The sequence below is a fragment of the Rhinolophus sinicus genome, linkage group LG15 (genome assembly GCF_036562045.2).
Source record: "Rhinolophus sinicus isolate RSC01 linkage group LG15, ASM3656204v1, whole genome shotgun sequence".
Lineage (NCBI taxonomy): Eukaryota > Metazoa > Chordata > Mammalia > Chiroptera > Rhinolophidae > Rhinolophus > Rhinolophus sinicus.
In genome coordinates, this window is record NC_133764.1 from 31,684,188 (window position 1) to 31,693,422 (window position 9,235).

At 41.2% G+C, this 9,235-nt stretch overlaps 1 pseudogene; it reads right to left on the reverse strand.

Moving 5' to 3' along the window:
• Positions 1 to 3,556: 3,556 nt before the first annotated feature.
• On the reverse strand, positions 3,557 to 4,202 carry LOC109448001 (SKA complex subunit 1; annotated as a pseudogene).
• Between the last annotated feature and the right edge of the window lie 5,033 nt (positions 4,203 to 9,235).

Consider the following 9,235-nt stretch of genomic DNA (forward strand, 5'->3'; position numbering starts at 1 on the left):
ATTTAGGGGAAAAAATCTGAAATTTATTCAATTGCTATATATATATATTCCATATATATATTCTTAAAATGTAAGAGAATATAGGAGGAATATATATATATTCCTCCTAGCAGCTAAGCTCATAAGCAAAAGTCCACCATGAAAGAGAATCGGCACCCCAAAATGATGGGACTGTTACCATGTTTCCCTGAAAATAAGACCTAGCTGGACAATCAGCTCTAATGTGTCTTTTGGAGCAAAACTTAATATGAGACCCGGTCTTATTTTACTATAAGACCGGATCTTATATAATATACACTGTGTTCACTGTGGATGTCAAGGCCAACAAACACCAGATGAACTGGCTGTGAAGAAGCTCCATGACCTTGACCTGGCCAAGGTCAACACCCTGATCAGGCCTGATGGAAAGAGAAGGCATACGTTCGGCTGGCTCCTGACTATGATGCTTTGGACGTTGCCAACAAAATTGGGATCATCTAAACTGAGTCCAGCTGGCTAATTCTAAACATAAAAATTTTTCACTGAAAAAAAAAAAAAAAGAATTTTACAGAACTGAGGATATAGCCCTTGGATTAGAAAAAGAAACAAAAATCCGAACACTATTTTGTAGTGGGCTTTCAAAACACAAGAAAGAGAGAGGAGACAGAGAAACATTAAAAAACAATAGAAAAGACACATTATCAACTAAGGATCAACAGTTAACCAAAAGATGTCATAAAACAATGGAATAGTGTCCTCAAAGAGCTGAGGGAAAATGAACTGTTAACCTCAAATTCTATATCCAGCTAACTGTATCTGAAATAACGTTATCTTCAGAGAGAATTTACCTCTTACACAGCCAGTCTTAAAGAATGTACTTCATAGCAAAAAATAATTATTTAAAAGTAAATTGAATTTTTACAGGAAGATTTGAGTACCAGAAGGATTAAATAAGTTACCAAAACTAAGCACTCATTGACTGTTTGACTGTAAGCAATAATTTTGTGTGTGTAAATTTCCCATCAATCTACACATTTTTCAGCCTTTACTGATGGAATCTTATGCATTTCTATGATTTTGTAGAGTTGTAATTGCTGGTTAAGAAGAGAGACAGAGTTGGTATGGGAGTGGAGAATACTAGGGGTTTTCACATGTGTATTATGTCATTGTTTTCCTCAAAAGTTATCTAAATTACTGTTCTTTTCAGACTTGTCAGTAGAAATTCTCCCATTTCACTCAAAAAGCAGCGCTTCTGAGCTGCAATCTTAAAGATAATACCGGCTGGTGGGGAGGCATTTGACAGAGTATGTTGCTGGGTAAGGGAGCAGCAGTGATGATGGGATCAGGTGCACAGGTGTGGACATTGGTCTTATACAGGTGCAGGCACGTTCATTCTTGCTTAAGAAGAAAGTGTGTATAGGTACAGGGGAACCTGGTTGGTTGCTGAGGCTATGACAGCTTATGAAGACATTCTTATCTAATTGCTTCCACTTTCACAGTCAAGTGGGAAGCAAGGTCTCGGCAGGCAGAACTGAGGCTCCACTTGAAGGCAGTGATTTGATCATTCATTGAAGGTGACACTAGTCATTTTGTTCACGTGTATCTTCTCCCTACGACAGGTGTAACCAAGGTGGGTTTTGCCAGGCAATTATGAAGGGTGAGAGGGTCAAGTGTTGACAGTGTGTATAAGGGAGTAGCTACTGGCTGAGGTAAGCCACTGCCTTAAAAGGTTGAGGCTTCCTAAGAGAAGATGGTAGATGCCTCTTTCTTGCCAACTTCTTTTGATCCACTGGCTCCCAAATGATGCTTTGAGGCACATGGCTGAACACTGTGTCCAGAAAGGTAGTGAACTTTGGACTTGGCTATCTAAGAGTATATCAAGGGTTTATTGAAGTACAACAAAATATGTGGTCATGGTTCAGTTTCTAAATAAAGAAACTAGAACTTAGTAGTTTGGCAGCATATTAGAGCAAACCACGAGTTTTCCGGAATTTTAGCTGCAGCAGTAACTTTAGCCATCTCTTTCTTCTCCTTTTTGCATGTTTTTCTCTTACAAACTTCAATGTTTTGCTTGTCTGCTTTATGAACACGTACAGGCATTCATTTGTGGCCAGAGGCACTAGGATCAACTATCAGGATCATACCAGCATTACCCTGGAACAGAATCTCAGCACCAAGAGTTTGCAGACCTCTCTATAGAGCTCCCCCAGCTGCCAGCATCTCGGCACCTGCTCAGACCTCTGGGACAGAGCTGGAATGATTCCTGCCTGGGAATGGCACTGCTCCAGCTCCAATCCTTGTGACCCTCCAGTTTGGAGTAACATGATGTAAGTGCAGTTGCTGTAGGTGCAGTTGCTAGAGGCCCACCCCCATGAGCCTGCCCAAAGGAGATAAAGCTGTCCCCAGAAAAAGGAGAAATTGTTGAGCTCAGTAAACACTTCCAAATGTGACTAATACAGATTTTTAAAAAGTATTTTGAAGATCTTCCCTGTTTCTAGAATTAACTGTTTCTTTCTTTAGAGAGCCTTGCTGATTATTCTACTCAGGTTCAATCTGTAATCTAATTCTCCTCTTGTGGCCAGTGATTTTTGTCATGAATGGCCCATATTACAGAGGTCTAGATAGCCCAGCATGGTGGTTGCTGTAGACTTGCTTGGCAAGGGATTACATCAATTTTTTCTGCAGTGCCCATAATGCATGGTGCGGTCACCACAGGGGTGGTGTTAACCAGGCCACAGGGCCTGCTGAGACTCTGTTCTCTGCTACGGAAATAAACCCGCCAAGCCAATGGCACAGACATAGGTGGACCGGAGAGTCTCTCCCCAGGTGTGGAAGAGCAACATGGCTAAGTTCTTACAATCCAAACACCCATTTTCCATGACCACCACCAACCATCTCACATGTCATCATGTTTTTCATCCCAGTAGGCTTTTATTAGTTTCATTTCAGGTTGAAGTTTACAGACTGGTTTATACTGGATGCATTTCAGGTTAAGCTCTTCCCAAATGAGATATGGGAAAGTAGCATACTCAGATGGATAAGCTGCGTCCAAATCCAACTTTTAAGTTTGCCAGTTGAAAGAAATGCCATTGATGGAAGGAATTTAGACACTAATGACTTGGATATCCTTGACCTTATCTATCTTCTAGACCTTTTTTTTCTATCACCACATATGGACCCATCTTACTGGGGTCTGCAGCATTGTCCACTAAATACAAAAACTAGACATGAACTTTTTTAATTTGCATTATGTGCCCAGTGCAGAGGCTCGTATGGTAGGTGGTTAAGTATTTGCTGAAGTAAATTTTACAATATATACGCTGTATCAAAAAAGTTTTATTTTCGTTAAGAAAATGAAAAAGCTAAAGAAGTTATATATATATATATATATATATATATATATATATATATATATATATATATACACACACACACACACACACACACACATTATACGTATCGCCTTGAAACCTAAACATTACTGTTGGTGGTTTAGAAGCTCTCAAGGACTGTAAGTTATAACCTAATGGTTAAGTTCTCCCCCTTGGATCTCCAACAGCCTCTAGCAATACGTAAACTATTCAATATGACAAGAAACCTCTGTGAACATTTTTATGTCCGCTTCTACGATAAAGTATGCACTTTTGTTATCCTTTATTTCTTCACCAATAAATCTGTGATAGAGATTCCTGGCCACAGAACTTACAGACTTTTTGGTTGATATAGTATCTTATGTTTACTGACTATAGCCTTGTTGATTTCTTTAATAACATCATTCATGTGACAATAGGTTAAGTGAGATTTCATATACACACGGATACCACTGAACTCATTAGAAGTTATGAATGATATTTATTAAGTATTTCTTTCTGTGTGTAAATTTCTCAAATTTGGTTCTTCAGAGTCAAGATCTGTTCTCTTAATAAAGCTCTAGGTTACTGTTAGTTGAGGCCAATGGGAGGAGTGTTTTCTGTGAGACGTTCCAAATCCTTAAAATCTTCAAGCAATTCAGAGTTCCTTGAGTGAACTGGAAGTTTGTTCTTGATGCTGAATTTCCAAGTCCTGTTTATTTAATTCATTTACTACAATGATGTCATCACCTATTTTATTTACTATGGTCTTCAAGGTAGGTTCTTGACCACAGCTTCTTAATGATATTTTTTAATCCTACCGATCTTTTCATTAATATGAGACCATAATTGTTCCAGATATAAGGAGGCCATCCTTTGTTGTCTTTCACTCTAGTCCAGGAGAAAAAGCCAATGTCATCATTTTTTTTTTCTTTTCTTCCTATTTTTTTTGGGGGGGAGGGGGGATAAGCTAACTCTTCTCTTTGTCTTTGTCTCCTTTTCTCTCTGTAGGATAAGTAAATACAAGATTCCTCAGAAACTAAGGCTCTCCTCACTTAAATTGCTAACACAGCCAGGGGATGGCTTTGGCTGAGTATCCAAAGTCCTTCCTAGTATTTTTTTTGTTTTTAATTCCCAGGACCCTCAAGCTGGCTCTGAGGGTGAAACTAGAACAATATGGTAGTACTTGGTAGAATGACCATTTAGCTAAGCATTTTGTTCATCAGCCTAACCTTTCCCATCTTTTTAGTGATAGAGCAGGTTTTCCTTTAGCTTGATCACGCTTTTAATACTCTTCCAACCGAGGGGGGAGGACATAATACCGTGTGTCCCTGAAAATAAGACCTAGCTGGACAATCAACTCTAATGCACCTTTTGGAGCAAAAATTAATATAAGACTGGGTCTTATATAATAATATAATAAATATAATATAATATAATGTAATGTAATGTAATGTAATGTAATGTAATGTAATGTAATGTAATGTAATGTAATATAACATAAAGATTGGGTCTTATATTAATTTTTGCTCCAAAAGATGCCTTAGAGCTGATTGTCTGGTGTCATGCAGGGACTCAGCTCCCGCTCCCCACATAAGAACACAGGATATGGTGTGGCCAAAAAGGAACACTCACGGAACCATAGATAGGGGAGTCATACCACTATAGTCTCGCTGGCGGCTGGGTTGGAGACACAGGAAGCAGGAGCCACACGATCCGCAATCCGCCATCCGCTTCTCTGTCAACCAACCCCACTTGCTAACTGCAATCCATGCCTGCTAGGGCAGCCATGGCAGTTATGTTAGTGGCTAATGGCTAACTGGTAACAGCTGATGGCCAACTGGTCACAGCTGATGGCCATCTACTACCCTTTCCATGTGAGGTCAAGAGCTTGGAACTGCTCTCTTGGCTCTCTCCCCACACTGGCTAGGTCTAATTTTTGGGGAAACAGGGTAGATGTTTTCAGATTCCACTTCAGTTTCCATCAGTCACATTGCTCACGGATTAGAGAGATACATGCTAGCTCCTGGGATCTTCCTTTAGTTTAGCAAATAATTGTTTGAGATGCTAACAAAGTTATTTGGGAATTGAAATAACAGTCTGAGATCTTTCTTAGTTCCATTTCTGACATCTTTTTGGGTTCTGTTTTGTATGTTTGTGTTAGTACGTAAGAGTGTGGGCATTAGAAAATGGTATTTCACTTATCACTGCTAGCAGTCTCCAATTCCTTCCTTTCTTGGGAAATTTCTGCGTCAGAGGAGCCGCCTGTCATAAAGTCAGGGGACAGGCTGTAGTGTACGGGCAAAACTCAGCGAGACTTCTGCTGGAAGCTTACACACATACTCAGGAATTCCAGGGATGTATTCCAAGTGATTAAGTGGATAATTAATTGCCAAAGATCTACATGCAGCATTCTTAGTTGCAGTACTATTACAACAGGGAAATGTAGAATCAACCTATGTAACTTTCAACTGATTCTTAACTAAAATTTTTGGGTACATCCACACATTGAAATAATACAGACATTACAAACATGACGCAGATCTATAATAAACCGGAAAAGATCTGATGTTCATAATATGTTGTTAAATAAGACAATTACAACACAAGATATATTATCCAGTGTGAATATATGATAGAAACACATTTTAGCTAAGCAAGAAAATTCTTGTATATTTTAGACCTTGTTTTACAGAGAACATGTATCATGTCAAACTATTTAAGATGGTGGCTGAGCTAGCAAGCGCGGGTTGCAGAAAGGTGGATGCCGCCAGCGAGAATATAGTGGTATGACTCCCCTATCTGTGTCTCCGTGGGTGTTCCTTTTTGGCCTAGCTACATCCTGCGTTATGTGGGGAGCAGGAGCAGAGACCCCGCAGGCCACCCCGCACGACAAGGACATTTTGTACACATTGAGCAATAACTTCCCCATCTACCCCTTCCTCTTGTTCCTGGTACCTCTGTTCTTCGTCTCCATGAATTTGCCTATTCTATGTATTTCATATCAGTGTTCATATTAATACAATATTCGTGGCTAGTTTATTTCAAGCCAATTTTATATTTTACCGTAATTTTTTGTTTTTAATCAAATGGATTGAGACATTGAGAATCTCTGGGCAGTAAGTGCCCCTTCATTTTATTTGCAGCCACTGGTACTTTTTACCTAATCCAGAGCAATCCTGATAGATCTTTCTGTATCCATCCCATCAGGATTTTGCACTGCTCTGCTTCACACTCTGCATGTTGCAAAGATTTACAAGTCAGCAACTGCAGGCGACTGCTGCCTTCCCAAACTTATCATCTCACTGCTGCTTCTAACTTTGCTCTCAAGGTGGTTTCCATGGCAGTTGGCTCTCCTGCCACTTATGGAACAAGCCAGTTTGCACAGACGTTGTTGCTTGCCTGACCTCCTCTCCTCCTAGGTGTCCCATGGGTCACTGTTGTGCAGGGTGTCATGCGGAGTCTCAGCTCCTGCTCCCTGCACAAAAATGCAGGATATGGTGAGGCCAAAAAGGAACACCCATGGAGCGATAGATAGGGGAGTCATACCACTATATTCTCACTGGTGGCTGGGTTGGAGACACGGGAAGCAGGAGCCACACGATCCACAACCTGCCGTCCACTTCTCTGCAATCCGCAACCGGCATTCCGCCGTGCTAACCGCAATCCGTGCTTGTCAGCCACCATCTTCTTGCCAGCCCCCATTTGCTGCTAGCGTAGCCATGGCAGTTATATTAGTGGCCAATGGCTCACTGGTTATAGCTGACGGCCAACTAGCCACAGCTGATGGCCATCCGATCACAGTTGATGGCCATTTACTACCTGAGCCAGCACCTTTCCACGTGAGGCCGAGAGCCTGGAAACTGCACTCCTGGCTCTGTCCCCACACTCACTTTTAGGCTGACTTTTCCAGCTTTACTGAGATCTAACTGACACATAACATTGTGTAAGTTTCAGATGTACAACTGCTCATTTGATACACTTAAATATTGCAAAATAATTACCACCATATTCTTAGTTAACACTGCCATCATCTCACCACATAATTATCTTCTTTTGTGGTGAAAACATTTAAGATTTCCTCTCTTAGCAACTCTGAAGTATGTAATACTTTATTGTTAACTGTAACCACGCTGCACTTTAGATCCCCAGAACTTACTCATCTTACAACCCAACATCTCCCCATTTCCTTCACCCCCAGCTGCTGGTAACCACGATTCTCCTCTTTGTTCCTGTGAGTTTGGCTCTGCAGAGTCCACATATAAGTAATATCATACAGTATGTCTTTCTCTGTCACTTATTTGCCTTAGCATAATGCCATCAAGGTGCATGACGCCGTCACGAATAGCAGGATTTCCTTCTTTCTCACGGCTACATACTCTTCCAGTGTATACATATTCTATATCTTCTTTATCCATTCATCTGTCGAAGGACACTTAGATTGTTTTCACATCTTAGCTATTATGAATAATGCTGCAATGAACATGGGAATGCAGGTATCTTTTCAACATCCGGTTTTCATTTCCTTTGGATATATACCCAGTAGTGGGATTACTGGATCATATGGTAGTTCTAGTTTTAATTTTCTAAGGAACTTTCATACTGTTTCCCAATATGTAGCAATCTGCATTCCCACCCACAGTGCACAAGTTCCCTTTTCTCCACATCCTTGCCAACACTTTTTACCTCCTATCTCTTTGATGATATAGGCTGACATTTCAGTTGGGATTCCTGAATCATACTTAATTAGTATAAATTCTAACCCTCACCACATGAGGGTAGCTCAGGTTTGGTTTCCTTCTTCCAAGTCCAGTGTCCAGGACAGCTTCTCCAGGTAGTGGGCACTGCATGTCATGTCCCCTGCTCCAGCCGAGGCAGCCTTTATTAGAAGCTGGCTTCATGCAGCAGCCATGGTTCCAAGTCCTCACTTCTCATTACCTTTAGCCCCTTTTCCCGTCCACATGTAGGCACAGAAATCCCAGTCTCAGCCTTTGGGATTCCTACCCAGGTCCAGGTTCAATTATCATGGCACAACACAAGCCGAAGCTTACTGCTTTGCTGGTATAATATTCAAGTGGTTTTGTATATTTTATCCAGAATGTCATGTGTTTGCAATGGGAGGAAGATCTGTGTTAAAAGACGTGAACTCTATAGGTTAAGCTCTATATGTGGGTTTTACTGAGTCTGGCGAGTATGGTGCTTACCAGCTGCTTCCTGGGAAACTCCCTTCCTGAGGGATGAGGGCACAGGCTGTTCTTAATGTAGGGCCATAATCTGTATCATGGAAACAAGGCCAGAGCACATGCAGCCTATGTGTTGCGGGTTGTAAAAAGCTCAGTTCAAACAGAGACAAAGCCAATCACAAGCTCTGGCTCTCTGAAAACTGAACTGGGAAATACAGATGGTGCAAAATATGCACCAAGAGAGTTAAGAAGGCAGGACGGACAATGGAGGCCATGGGGTAAGTTAAAGCCAGAAGTAAACAAAAGCTTTAAGTAAGCATAAGGAGGAGGTGGAGTACCAAGCAGTGGGTGCTGTAGGCAGCTAATTGGGAGAAGTAAGAGCAGACCGACACGCACAGCAGAGCAAGAAGCTGACTCTCCATCACTGGTGGCGTGTTCTGTTGAAGTTTCACAGCCTCTGGTTATGAAGACTCCTGTGGCTGTATGAATCCACACTGACCTTCAAGCTGTTTCTTTCAGTCCTGTCCTTATTCTTGGCTATGCCTGGGATTACAACAAGCCCCTCATTCCCTGAGTTAGCGCGTGGGAGCCTATTTCTTAAAACCGAAGAAACCCAAAGAACACAGAAGTGACTACCAAGGATAGAGGTTTAGAAATAAGAAATGACTAAGATTGTGGAGATTGTGAAATTTGTTCAGACCTCATGGCTGGAAAGCATTGAGA